Genomic DNA, 15307 nt, shown 5'->3' on the forward strand with positions numbered 1-15307 from the left:
GACATAAAACTTAAAATCGACTGATATTAAACAGGTGGTTGTGGTGTTCTCATTCCCAATTGAGTGAGTGACTGTTTCGTTTTTCAGCTTTAATTGTGGCTCATATTGTGATGAGGAAAGGGTTATATTTTTGAAAAGACAAACAGGCTCAGGGCCTGCGGAAGATTACAAAGTGAGAGGTAGAAAATGAAGGAGTAGTGATTATTGTGAACTGTCAGCAACAACAGCCGAGTATAACATTTCACGATTTATGTGTGCAGAAAGAACTTTAAAAGCTAATTGAAATACAAACTATAGGTCACATAAAATTGTGTGTATGCTTGTTAAATTAAAAAGTCCAGAAAATAGTAATACTAAGAGATTTATAATGCACTCCTTCGTGCTTAGTGATGGATTACTTTATGTAGCCCAGGTTTATGGCCAGACCGCCTCCTGTGAGATCTAATAGCAAAGGAGGGAGCTGAGACTAACATTTGGCAACACAGCAGATAGGAATCTAGTCTCAAATTCTCTAACTGCTCCCTCTGCAAAAACACAAACAGTGGAGTTATGCGATCCACAGAAGAAAATTATTATGTATCTCCTTTTTTCTTTTGCGAATCAGACTTCTGGAAAGGCTTGAAAAAATATTCCCCGCTGAGGTCAAAAATGTCGACCTACACCCTCAAGGAGCTGTGGTTAGTGTTATTAGCAGCGTGGCAGGACTCGTAGCCAGATATAACATCAGCAGAGACCCGATCGCAGTCCTGGAGTTGACCATAAATAAATGAAACACACCCTCGCTTTCCGCCTGCCTGGTTCATCCACAGCTTCCCTCAAAGAAACGCTTATTTAAAGGAATAGTTCAGCATTGGGAACGTGCACTTTTTTAAACTTCTCGTGCAGCTGAATTTAAAGTAATGGAAGGGATTGTGCATTAACCCTGTAAAAGAGCATTTTTGTTGAAAGTACTCATGTCCACACACAGAGCCTAAGCGCTCCATGAGGGAAAGCTGAGGTTTACGTCTGACCCCAGTCTTTGTGCTGAGCTAAACACCTGCTGGCTGGAGTATTCAGGGAGTCACTGCAAGTGTTTAATGAGGCCATGTTAAGATTGGGCCCTGAGCTTCAACACAGCTTTCAGAACCTTTACATTTAACTTTACATAAAAGTCTAATGTGTGGACTAGAGTCATTATTTGCATTATTTGCAATATTTCTATTCTACACATGAGTATTTATAATGTATTATCCCCTCTCTAATCATTAAAACAACAAAAAGATTGGAATGGTTAGTCTGGTAACAATAAAAACACATTTTTTGGACTCATTAACTGTTAAATAAATTATCATTATACATGTTCCTAATTTTACGAAATCAAGAAGTCCATAATAAACTAATAAAAGAAATTTATCAACAAAACAAACGACAGATTTTGGGCTAATGTGATAATAATGACATATTGTTGTTTTGCGCAGCCGTTAGACTTCACAGAGATTTTCTCCCTCGATTACAACATGGAATTTCTCCCTAAGGGCTATTTAAAAGGCCAGTTCATTACAATTACAAAAACTGATTATTTGCTCCAAAACATCTGGGGCTTTGCTATTTCTATCCAGCTGCACCCAAAATAAATTTTCATGATAAATTGCTGTGTTTGAACACGCTGCACAAACTCCAGCCGGCTGGGCGGGGGGACAAAAAATGAGGTTAGTCTTCGTGTCTGGATGTACTTAATGCAGGTGAGCAGACAAGACCTGTAATCAAACACAAGGCTGTGTGTGGTGTTCATTTTAGAGAGGAGGGTGATGCGGGATGAAGTTTTGGATAGGATATTAGAGCCAGATGAGGATGATCCATCAGGAGCAGCGGTGAGAGCTGTGGTCTCATTTCCATGGGAAATTCAGCTAACTTGAAAAGCGAACTGTGTGCTGTGTACTTTCTTATGATTGCCCAATTTCATTTAATCTGCTCTTTCTCCACATCCTGTTGGGCACTTTAAAGTGTATTCTGCGCTTTAAGATGTTTTCAACCATGAACTATGTCAGGAGAATCAGGCCCATTGTTGTCACAACAGAAGAATGTCCTCTTCAGACATGTTCTAATTACCCAAAACACTCGCTGGTTTCAATTATGGTTCCTGGGTAGAGCTGGCAGGGTGAAGAGCATTTAATGTTTGATCCAAGCAATTCAAATGTACATAATATTGCCAAAAGTATTCCCTCACCCATCCAAATCACCTGTTAAGGTGTTTTTAAAAAATGCATAAAGGTGTCTAAAATCTAGGAGGCAAACTCCTTCTGCAAGCATTTATAAAAGAAGCTCAGTGAATTCCAGTGTGGTATCATGATAGGATGCCACCTGTGCAACAAGTCCAGTCATGAAGTCCAAGTGCAGTCACTGCTAAATATTCCACAGTCAGCTGTTAGTGGTATTGTAACAAAGTGGAAGCGACTGGGCCTTCAGATTAGCTCAAGAACAGTGCACAGAGAGCTTCATGGAATAGCCGAGCAGCTGCAGCCAAGCCTTACATCACCAAGTGCAATGCAAAGGGGTGTAAAACACACCGCTACTGGACTCGACGGATCACTCTTCTCCTTCTGGCATTTCGATGAACCAGTGTTGGTTTGACGGTTGCCTGGAGAACCTGTTCCTGTGTGACTGCAATGCATCATGGGTAAAATATGGTCGAGGCTATGTCACCTTTTCCTTTGACACCTGGCAGGAAAGCAATGCAGATTTTGTTAACTTCAGTTATTGGATTAATATTATGTATTTTTAATCTGTCCTCTCTCTGTCAAACTACCCTGATGTCTTGGCCAAGTTGTCCATTTTCTGGCAGTACAAAACTCCTCAATGTTATTTTAGTGCACATTCAGACATTTTTGTTTTTCAAAAGTCTGGTTTCTGCATGATTTTCATGCACATTTTTGGGGTCACCACCTTGCTGTTTGCTCTTTGACAAGCACTTAAAAGGCCCGACATATTTTCTGCCACATTGATGAAGTCCCTTCATTTTTCTTCTCTGATCTGACAATCTTCCTTTGTTTCTCTGTGCTCTCCCATCATCTTTTAGATGCAACCCATTTTCTGTGACTCATCAGTGTGCTGCCACAGTTTCCAAATTCCTCCGCTCTTCTTTCTACCTTTGTTTCAGTACCTTATTTTTTGTTCATTTAGAGGTGCGTTCAGGTGAGTTTTATTATCCTTCTGCATACTCAGTGCTTTTCCTTGATCGTTCATTATATTTCATTACAGTATTAGTTCCTCCTGTCTGCTCAGGAATCTTCCATTTGCGAGCGAATCTCCTCACTGCATTGCGTCAGACATTTTCAAATTTTAATGGTTTACCAGAAGAAAGGAAATTATATCCAGTCTTCTTTACCTCTAATGTCAAAATGAAGCATTGAACAAATTTCCAGACAGAAAACCAACAGCGTTTTCACAACATGTCTGACTTGTACCAAAACGTTCTAGGTCCCTTGTAAAAGTTGTTTTCCTCTCTCACATACACAAACTTTCATGAGCCTAAAAAGGTTTCAATCAGCTGGCCTTGAGCTCAGGTTCACTAAACTAATCGCATGAGCTTTATTGCCTTACATGTGGTTCCTCTGCAAACCTACACCGACAAGCTGTGGGATCTGCTCAGCATTAACTGTTCTGTCAACATGTCTGGACCAATGAGGCACTGAAAGAAAGAGAAAAAGAAGAAAGAAGCAATTTGTCTTCTTTTTGTATCATGTATCAGTGATATATTAGGTACTTTTTGTTTTTTACACAGTTGTGTCAGATTTCTGCAGATAAGTTTGCTTCGTATATGTGGGATCAGGGGAGTTGTTTACAGCGACTGGGGGAGGTAAAATGGAGAGATACTTCCTGATGGACCCCGATAAGACTGTTGAACACCCACACACACACGCACACAGTAAAGATGGGGAAAACACATCCTGACAGATGCAGACAGCTTCGCATTTCACTTTTATTAGATTAGCCATCAAGACCAAGTTGTTTCCTGCCGACAGTGGGGGTAAACAATGTTTTCACTGCTGCATGACAACATCTGTCAATACATCTGTCTGTTAACTAAACGAGTTATGAACTAATGAATTTGAAGGGGGCTAACTTGCGGTACATTTTTAATGAGATTAAATGAGGGACGTGAATGGGAAACACATGCATGAACAAATCCTCAATTAATTTAACGACTTAAAGGTCATCTTCATTAGTTTTGCCTTCTGAATTTTGTTTTTTGTTTTTGTGCCATTTTTAGATGCATTATACCAACAACAACTAACAGAAAAACATGTTGAGAACGTTTTAAATACACTAATTAAAATGACACGTTGAGGGTTAAAGTGGCAGTAGGAAAAGTCTAGAAAAGGAAGAAAATAGGTAGCGCACTTCCTGCAGCCCTCCCCTCTTATGCTAAGCCCCTCCCATCAGACAAGCGCAGTCATTCATACACCCTAAAATTACATTTGGACTGACCTTTGACTTCACAGGATTAATAGTCACTGATGGGTTTTAGTACTTCTTATTGAAGTTCTGCAGTCATGTGACTGGTAACCACACAAATTTGGACATGCAACACTCACTGTGACAATATAGGTCGCAGTCACGTAGGCTGAGAGAGCTGTCAGTGACCATCTGTGTGACCAACACCAATTGTGAGGGAAAAACCAGTTACCCAACCAGTTTCCGAGTGGTTGTTGGAGGTTGAATGGATAAGCGGGGTAACTCAATGTCTGATATGTTATATTTTTGGTTGCTGTTTTTACCGTCTTGGAGCAACTGTAAACTCATTATTGTTATTCTGATTCTCTGTTTCCAGTCTGCATCACACTTTTTCAGGTTATACTACAGCTTGACTAAGTGTTTGAAGACAAGTTAGCATCTTTTCAATGAAGTTCAGTTTAATTTTATTTATATAGCACCAAATCAGAACAACAGTTGCCTGCAGAGGGAGACGTTTCATTTTAAGTAAATGTGAAAAAATGTCTGTTTAAGCAGGAAAGTGTTTAAACAAAAATTATTAACACATTTCCATGTAAATGGTAAATGGCCTGTATTTATAAAGCGCTTTACTAGTCCCTAAGGACCCCAAAGCGCTTTACATATCCAGTCATCCACCCATTCACACACACATTCACACACTGGTGATGGCAGCTACATTGTAGCCACAGCTGTCCTGGGGCGCACTGACAGGGGCGAGGCTGCCGGACACTGGCGCCATACATATTACCTAGCTTAATCGTTTCTGGCAATTAAGGACCCTGGAATGTACTTCATACATGTTATTATTTCCCCCTGCTGGTAAGGCAGCTTCTGCATGAGTGTGCATTTCAAGCTTGTGCCTATTACACGCTTTGCCGTGATATTGGGTTGTAAAATCCAACCAATACTTGAGAGGTTTCACTAAAATTTGACCCCAACTCTCATGGACTGGCCACTCTTGTGAGCTGTGGAGGGATGCCAGATGGTTTACACCTTGCCTTCACAGAAACTTATTGGTCTTTCAAAAGGATGAGCTAAAAGCACAGCTTATAGGAGGCGCTGGGATCTGAAACTCTGTCAGACACTAGGATTACAATATGACAAAAGATTAATATGGTTTTCTTTGTATAGTAAAGCCAAAAACATGTTACCTACCTGACACTTAGGTCATAATATATATATATATATATATATATATATATATATATATATTATATATATATATATATAATATATATATATATATAATAATATATATGCAGACAATGAATTCTTCCATTCTAAAGAAATTTTCAACATTTAACTCTAGCTATGAATTACATAACTGTTGTGGAAAAATTTCAGAAATATCGGATGTCTGAGCAATCTGTGTGATTGGCAGAGTAGGACAAAAACATCTCTGAATGGTTCAAATCAGGTTTAATGTAAGAAGTATGGCAGTGAAATCCACTTGAAGCCACATAAAATTAACCAGATGTGCTGCAGGACAATTTTATTCGACTAATTGCCCTCCAATCTAAAGATCAAAAGGTTGAAGTCATTTTTTCTGCAGGCTTCCACTTAAAAGAGATTATTCACATGGATTATACCAGTATCAATGCCAGAACAATCGATCGTGGTCCTGATTCTATCAGTGTGTTTCTTTTCTGGCAAGTGGTCGATTCTTTCAAATGCTCCAAGAGTTTCCACAAAACAAGCTGTGTCTCCAAACCCTTTATCCAAACAATGCTAAATGGAATAATAAGAGAAACACACATCGATGGTCCTAATCAGAAGTGACGCACAGAAAAGTATCAAACCACATGCTTCATTGGCAAATTCTGTCTAAAGCAAACACAGAGACAACAATAAATGAAACAATTCACATTGCAGTCTAATCCAGCAAACAGTGTCTGAATCAACACATTTCTCAGACAGTCACAGGCGCAACTGAATCAAAGAAACTCTATAAAAGTATTTTTAAATACATAAACAATTTTTTTAAACAATTTTTTTTTTTCAGATATGGAAAACTTTAGCTCGGTCACATTCCTCTAACAAAAAAAAAAAGATTAATGGGCTTCTCAAAATGATACTGAGCAGTATTTTATGAAGGTCGGGGGAAATGTGGTGAAAGAGTAACAACAGCTGCCTTAATGCCGGATAAATCCAGTCTGATCAACTTTTGAAGACTAGCTTCAAGATTTTAGAGATATGCACCAATAAACGGCCAGAATAAAAGCATGAGAGATCTAATACCGGTAACCTGAGCAGCATACAGAGCACGAAAAGACCACTAATGAATGTTGGAGACGGGCCATAGAAAACACTGTCATGCCTAAAAAGGTCAAGTGTACAAAAAAAGCTGTCTTGGGGCTGCAAATAATGTCAGGAATAGCAGCAAGATGGAAGGCTAACAGGTAAATCATTAAAGGGACTGTATTTATAGAGGACGCTGATCCTGACCTTCTGATTATCCAACAAACCTCTCTAATCTTCTGAGTGAGCTGAATGACTGTACAAAAAAGAGAGCTGCTGGAAACTGCTTTCATATTACACATAATCAATAATCACCTGTTATACAACAGCATGCATTACAGCTGCTGAGAATAGACATTTTAAATCAACCTCGTTACCACTGACACCTTTTCTTTAGTCCCGAGATCATGTGTTTAGTATCAGTATCAGTCCAAATTTTACATCATATCATCCTGTTAAGATACTCGCTGTGCTTCAGCTGTTATTTCCTGCTGACGCATCTACTTCATGTCACGCTTGCCTTCCTTCTGTACTCCTGATTCAGCTGGCGATTTTTCAACTTTTCAGAAGCGCATTGAGAGCACGTGGATGTGAAGAGCACCTGGAAAATCATCATGTTGAGATAATGCAGAATTGATGAGGGACGCTTTTGGTGAATTTACGTTACGCCTTTCCAGACACACACACACACACACACACACACACACACACACACACACACACACACACACACACACATTTTGTTGGTTGAGCTACATGTGTATATATAAATCAAAAAAAGAATTGTGAAAAATGTTTTCAATTTTTGTCGTGAATCCAATTTGGAGGACATTATTTTAATCTGTTAGAAAACCCAAACATATTCTGTGAGTTGTGTTTGGCGTTGGTTGATTGGTTTGAGTCAATGGGGAGACTGTTAACTAAGGAAAAGCTTACTGCATTCCCAGGCCAGTGGTGTCAGAAAACAAAAAACAACACTGTGCACCATGCTGAGACTGACTAAAGTTCCCAGAAGATGGGATATGGTACACTTATGAGAGCACCTTCTCTGACCCGATTGTTCTTGGTGGAAATCTGTTTGGACACAGGTGCAGAGGTGAGGTGTTTGTGCAAGTCTGGCAGGAGCACCATGACCTACATCTGTTTCATCAGAACAACACACACACACACACTGCCAGCATAGCCCAGACCTTTCTGTATTAACAGCATTTGCAATATGTCTTCTACTGAACATGCCTGGGCTGAAATGCTAATCAGAGGCAGCCACAACCAAAAACCATTTGCAGAAATGAATTCATCCACGACAGATCCGGAAACATGACTGCTTGCATCAGGTCAAGAGGTGGCCGTACTTCATATGAAGCATCTTGTATATACAGATATTATAGTGTTGTTTAATAAAATGTTTAATAAGTTTTAATAAAAATTTTTATCATAAATTTCTAAGTATATAAAGATTCTTCAGCTCTTTGTTTGCGTGATCCAGAAACTTTTAGTGAAAGAACTTACGCAATCATATAGAGTACCACTGAGGTCATGCTGGACTTATAGCAATTTGTTTTTATATGTTTTCAGCGTTGCCATGGAAATAGGGTAAATCTTCCCTACCCGTATTGCACAACGACACTAAAGTGTAGTAACTTGATTCTATAATGTTTCGGGGCTTAATAAAAAATAAGCACCCACAGCAGCTCTGTTGTTGATGTAATGGTGCACATATGGTACACGTAATAACAATAATCATTTTCTCTTTACCATGAACGTGACAGTCTCTGTCTTTTTGATCCTGCCGATGTTGGGATTCTTTGCTTTCGTGATCACTTGTCTCGGATCAAGTGATAGATCAGAGAGAAGTAGAAGAATTTTTTTTTAAAATATCTGCACAATTTTTAAAAATGAAAAGGATTCTCGAATCAACACAAAGAACAAAGAAAAAAAAGATCCATCCCTTCAAACCAAAACTAGAAAAAAAGCTTGGCCACTTTGGCTGCAATCACCCGCAGTAATATTAATACCACACTAAGACTGTTTGGCTATCACAGTGAAGCATTTTTATTCCAAAATGACCAAAATTTCCCCTTTATTTTAAATATTAATTTAACAGAAACAGGGTCCAATGTATGCAAAACGTCTGCATTGTGTTTATTCACATTCTCACCCTAATCCCCCAATTGGTTGTACAATGATATTGTCGATTCCTGTGCAGGGTTCTAATGACTGTCTTCAGTGACACTACAGTTCCCAAATTGGCTAAGATTCACTTGTGTCTTGGCACTTGTTCTCAGGCCTTTAGACACATATCTCACTAGTTTTCTTTCCAGAGTCTTTGAAATCATTCACTTTCTACCTCTGCCAGGCTTGTTCTGTACTGTGTGACTTTCTTTGAATTTCTTGATGATACTTCGCACACCAGTTCTTGACACCAGGAAATCCTTTGATTACTTTAACGGAATCTCCTGCTTCCTCTGCAATTAGTACCTCCTTTTTTAGTCTAAACTCATTCTTTTTGTTTTTGGCATGATGCTTTCTCAAGTGACAGCTCAAACCCTTGCTGAAGTTTTTATACAGTGTATAAATTGGAAGATAACGCTTTGTTTTAACTTGATTTTAGAAGCTTTGAGCGTTACAAAGTTAAAGCACATCACTCCAGTGGTTTGTTTTATGGCTCAATAAAAAGGTCAGTTTGTCAGGGGACTAATCGTGTTTTTTTTCTCAAATAATCCTGTTATTGTGTGCAGATAGAAATTATTTCTTTTCTAAAGAAAACTAGTGTGTTTAGAGACACTATGTGGAAAAACCTTTGCTTAAAAAGTACATTGGATACTTTTCAGATAAAAACCCTAAATTTCATACTCCAGACTAGTAATTTTATCCCCAGCTATTCTAAAGGCTTACACTAGGTTGAGCAAAACACTCTGCATTTATTTTAAGGATCTACATATTTAGCAGATGCGTTGGCTTTAAAACACCTCTGCTGACAGTATCATTACAGAGATTCACATTCATGACTGGTTATATTCCTGTCATAAATTTCAGTTTCACTCCCTGAACAAAGACACTCAATCAACAGCTCCAGAGGCTGCTGTTACACTTATGTTTCTACTATAAGTTCAGGTCACTTCAGAACAACCAAACTGAACTGCCTTCACAGAAGCTCAGATCCAGGAAGTAGAAGAAACTTCACATGAAAGCTCCTCCGGGAAAAATGTACTAATTTGCAAGAATTACGAGTAAATGAAAAAACAGTACCTGGCATAAAGCCAGACAAATTGGACAATTGAATAAAGGAATCATGATCATAAAGTTCATGCACTCTTTTTTTTTTAAGTGAAACCTAATTCTTTAACATGTTTAAGTTGTGTCCTGCCTCGGTATTTAAAATGCTGTGTATCAGATAAGGGAGGGGAAAAAAAGAAAGAGATTTGTGTCGTTCAGTCAAATCCAAAGACTGGATAATTGGAATCTCTTTTCTTTTCTCTACCTGAAAATGTTGACGTTCTTTTTTAATTTGGCCTTCGTCAGCAACTTGTGTAATTGTAATGTGTGCATGTTTTACACAGCGGGGATGCAGCTGTAATGATTGCAGCATGCCTTTGCAGTTGTTAAAAATAAATTTGGCATATCATTTCAAGCTGTTTTTCATCTGGAACAAGTAAGAAAAGGAAAACAACATGGGCAGGGTAAAGGCTAATGTTAAGGCTTTGTAAAGCAGTGGTTGGCATGAGGACTATGCTGTCTTTTGTATGGAAATGAATACAACTCTAAAAAGTCTTACAATATAATGATATACAAATCTTTCTCACCACCAAATCTATCCATCCTTCCACTCTGTTCCACTTAAACAATGAAGTCATTTAAATACAAGTCACATTCATCCATTAACAGAGACCATTTGTGCATTTATATGACACACACAGCCATATTTCCCCAGGACACTACATGATTCAAACCAGAGGAGACTGGGATCAAACCACAACATCTAGACCAATGGATGACCTGCTTGTCCTGTAGTCAGTTGCTCCTGTAGTTAGAATTTGCAAATCTGAACATAACATCATGCTGGATAGCAGAGGTGAGACTTTGTGCAACACACTTGTTAAGATAGTTAACATTCCTCGAAAAAAAAAAGGTGATGTGTCGCCGTAGCAAGAGCACATAAAAAGATTTGGACACGTTGGTTGGTAAAAGACAGGCATGGCATGATAATGTTGGATTCTTCTTTGCAACCACGCGTATAACAGAAGCACAGTTAAAGGTGATTCACAAGTCATGATTTGCCTAAGGCTTTTGTAGCCAATGTGTTGCAGACCTCTTTGCTCCACATGAAAAAGACACTCAGCTGTGCAAAAAACCACAGTCGCCAAATTATCCTGTGGGAACCCACGTTTTAAATAAATAATGACAGCAGAACTTTCCACAAGTGTTTAGGGGGCCTTTTGCATTCGGGTCATTTCTGATTCTGTTCTCTATGGAAAATCTGCAAAGAGTCACCTTTTTGCTGTGGGTTGAGGATGCAAGTAAACATGACAGTATTGGTTTTAAGAATTTCTTCCAACACAATCCATATACAGAAAGCATGATGAGTGAGAAGACAGAAGCTGTGTTTTTATTAAACGCTTATGTTTGTCAGCCGAGGATGACACCGTTAAATGGGATGAACAGAAAAAAGAGAAGTGTTGGCAGAAGATCTTGTGGTCTGGTTTATTTCCACCCGTAAGTTCTCTATCAGAGCCAGCGTTGGAGCACAATAGTTTTTTAAAATTATTATTACTGCCATTTTTATAGGGAGAAATACAACATGTGGATTTGTCATGCTGGAAAAAGATTTTATAATCGAGGTAAGGGAAACAAATGTTTTTGATTAAAGCTGAAAATTTTAGAATTCAATTATGTTAAAATATTGTTGTGTTTGTAGCAGTGTTGACCAGAGATTCTTCTTTTCATAGACAGTATAAAACATGGAAGCATTTTGAAGGACACAAAGATAAAAAGCAAGCTTGGTAAACAGTGTTGGGTGTAACGTGTTACAAATCAACATTATTGTAATGCTGGTGTAATTATATTATATTTTTCAGCAATGCAGTAATGTAACACATCACAGTACTATCAATTATATTAAAATATTAATAACAGAAAATCTGAATTAAAAGGCGTGAGCAGTGTGTGACATGGTTACTGTCGATATCTGTGGAGGATTAAAAATATAAATGAAAAATTAAGTGTGTTAGATTAAGATTAGATGCTAATCTGAAGGTGCTGCTGAGCTTGTACCTAGTTAAATTTCCTTTTTTTGTTCGACCAGACATGGTCAGACCTGCTGTCCCCTCTCCAACAGTGTCATAACTTCCTTGGCGATGAATCAGATTAATTATTAACAACTTTCTCACCCTCTCGACATCACACATGTTGGCGAAGTTGGTTAGCAAGACGAAACTCATCTGTTATGATGATAAATCACTGAAGCCTGTTCACTTGCTAATGCTAGCTGTTTTCATACAAAGTGCAGGTTGTAACAGATCTGAGAGCAGTGAAAGCAGAGCCAGCAGCAGCTTGCCTTCAATGCTGAACTCTCATCAATTTGCAATCATCACTTTTCTTTGGTACTTTTAATTTATGCCTATTTTTATATAATAATGGATTGCATTTACATAGTGGTTTTCGAGACCCTCAAAGCGCTTTACAATTCCACTATTCATTCACTCTCACATTCACACACTATATATATATATATATATATATATATATATATATATACATACATACATATTTGAATAGCAATGCTGCCTTGCTCGTCCTGACAGAACACCACTGGTGTATTCCACACAGTTTGGTTATTGGCTGCTGGAGGTTGTTGGCTGTCATTTGTCATTTGCACAGTGGTACACCCACAAACTTGTGATTGATCATGACAACTAGCAGCCATTCCAGTCACAATTTGTTTGGTGTCAAACTGCACACCTCTTTGCAACCATTTTCACCCCCAGCAACCACTAACCAACCTGTTGTGGAATGCACACTTTTACCTTGTAACCTGGGGTTGCCAGATCCTCTCTAGACCTTTATGGTTGAGGCCATAACAGGTTGCATTCATAAATGATATGGATCCAACACAGTGACACACATGTGTTGCTAATTTGTGACAAGTAAAGGACTAATAAAATACTCGAATTTCAATCAAAGCAGTGAACGATTACAGAACATCCAAGAAGTGAAGCCTTCTTAAATTTTCCATGATTGTTGAATCTGGCAGACTTAGATCAAAACATCTGTCAATCAATACAGACACACTCGTAAGTAAATTATCTAAGCAGATGAGCTTTAGAAAAAGTGAACCACAATCACAGTTATTGAGGAGAATAACTGAAAACCCAGCTTTCTTATCCATCATAACCTCCTCTTGTTATTGATGAAACTGGGATCTTTCATCAATAACGTTTTTGTTTTTTTCTTTAACCTTCCATAATGGGTAGCAAAGGTTTTATATGTACACGAGAGAAATGTTGTGAAGGCTGTAAATCCTTCTAAGTTTTACATCAACTATTTTGATGTTGACAGCATTTTCATTACTGGGAAGGAAGCAACACATTGCACAGTATTGATAGAGCCCTTTTCTACATTACAAGAAAAATTCTTTCTATGTGACAAAGTGGCCACTCACCTTGGAGTGGTTGGCTGGTTGCAGGCATGGTAGGCCAAGATTGCCATGATTTGATTGACAGGTGACACAAAATACAAATTTTCAAAACAATTTTAAAAGTTCAAGTACATGCAGACAAATTAAAGAAGCTTGTCTACTTGTAGAGACAGCTCATTGTGATCCGCCTGATCCTTGATGATGTTGCACTTTAATTTTTCCAAAGAACTTTAATCATATTGTTTGGAAACACTGTGCTGTGGAAAAGCCTTGAAATTTTCTGGCTCAAATAATTGTTATTATATACAGAGGAGGTGAAGAGAGTTGTACAACAATGAGTGTCTACAGCCATCTGCAAAAAACGATGGACACTATGTCACGGTTCAAGTCCTCATTTTAGCCGGTGGTGTTGGGAATCTTGTCAGTTTGATGGAATTATGAACATGGAAGAGTACCGTCCAAGATGCAATACGATCTGGAAAGCATCTGATAGGCAACGGCTCCATTTTTCAGCATGACTATAGTTGACTATCAAAAATGTCAAAGATAGATCTAGAAAGTGTCTGATTGGCAGCAGCTTCATTTTGTAGTCAAACACACTGCTAATGCAGTAAAAGCATACTGGTATCAGTCAGTGGATTGGCCTCCCCAGAGCCTGGACTTCAACATTATTGAACCAATGTGGGATCGTCAGCAAATGAAACAAAAGGGAGCCAACATCCAAAGAAGAGCTTTGAATCTCCTTTATTTGTGAAGACTGTTTAAAGAAATTATTTGAAAGTTTTCCTCAAACTCAGCAGCTAATATTGGCGTTCAAGGTTATTAGTGAATTTAAAGGCAACTTTCTATGTATTTTTTAACATGTTTTAATAAATCACAATGTCTTTTTTTTTCATTTTCCAGGCAGATTGTCATGGGCCTGAGTCTGTTGACTCAGGGTTGGGTATTAATTAACATTATCTTATGTTCTTGTTATTCAGGTTATTTATTCTGTTAAGATTTTCCTCGTTCTCAGGTTTTAGTTCTGTGCTCCCTATGTTTAACGTCCCTGCCCGTGTGTTCCCTCTGTTCTCTGTCAGTGTGGTGTCTCTGAGTTCTGTGTGCGTGTATTTCCTGTTTTACTTTGAAGGTCTGTGTCTGATGTCAGTGTATTCAGTTTGCGTTCTCCCTGTCTTGTCATGCTTCTTGGGTTCAGCTGTGTCTCCCTCCTGTGTGCTGTTTCCTTGTTTCCCTTTGTGTATATGAGTGTGTGTTCTCTAGTGTTTGTCGTGGAGTCTTTTGCTCATCATGCCCTGTGTTTCTCCCTGCATGTATGGTTTCGAGTTTTGTTTGTTAGGTTTTTCCCAGTTTAGGTTTTCTTAGTTCGGTCCTTGCCATCCTCGCCACACAGCCAGTGCCTGCATCTTGGGTCCTTCATTCATAACCCCGCACGTCTGCCACCGCAGCCGTGACATGGATTATAAAGAAATGAGAGGTAGCTCAAGACATTTGCAAATCACCTTATGTCAACAGATCTAATACAATTACATTCATCTTGTAACTTAACATAACCGTGATCCTGACCTTCAGGATTATCAGATCTTAAATCAGATTTGATTTAGGGCACTAGCCCCATTAACCTGCAGACCAACCTGCACTTTGGTTGTGTGGTAGTCTGACAGATCTCTCTGTAATTTAGTGAAGCGTCATTTATCTAGCACATTCTAATGCTAAGTTACAAACAAACAAGCAATGCATTTTAGAAGCTTCTTGAAACAACCTAAAGATTCAGAAACACTGATGAATTTGGGAAGGTGATTGCAGAGGGTTGTTGCCTTTTGCTTTGCACTTGGAGTGGGTGATGGATGAAAGGCAGACATTTGAGGACTGGAGTGATTGAGAAGCAGAAAGAGGAACAACAAGATCAGAAATATAAAAAGCAGTAAGGCTGTGCAGTTCACTTAATCAACCAAATAATGTATT

The sequence above is a fragment of the Haplochromis burtoni genome, unplaced genomic scaffold, assembly GCF_018398535.1.
Source record: "Haplochromis burtoni strain Fernald_Lab_line unplaced genomic scaffold, NCSU_Asbu1 Contig_16, whole genome shotgun sequence".
Taxonomy (NCBI): Eukaryota; Metazoa; Chordata; class Actinopteri; order Cichliformes; family Cichlidae; genus Haplochromis; species Haplochromis burtoni.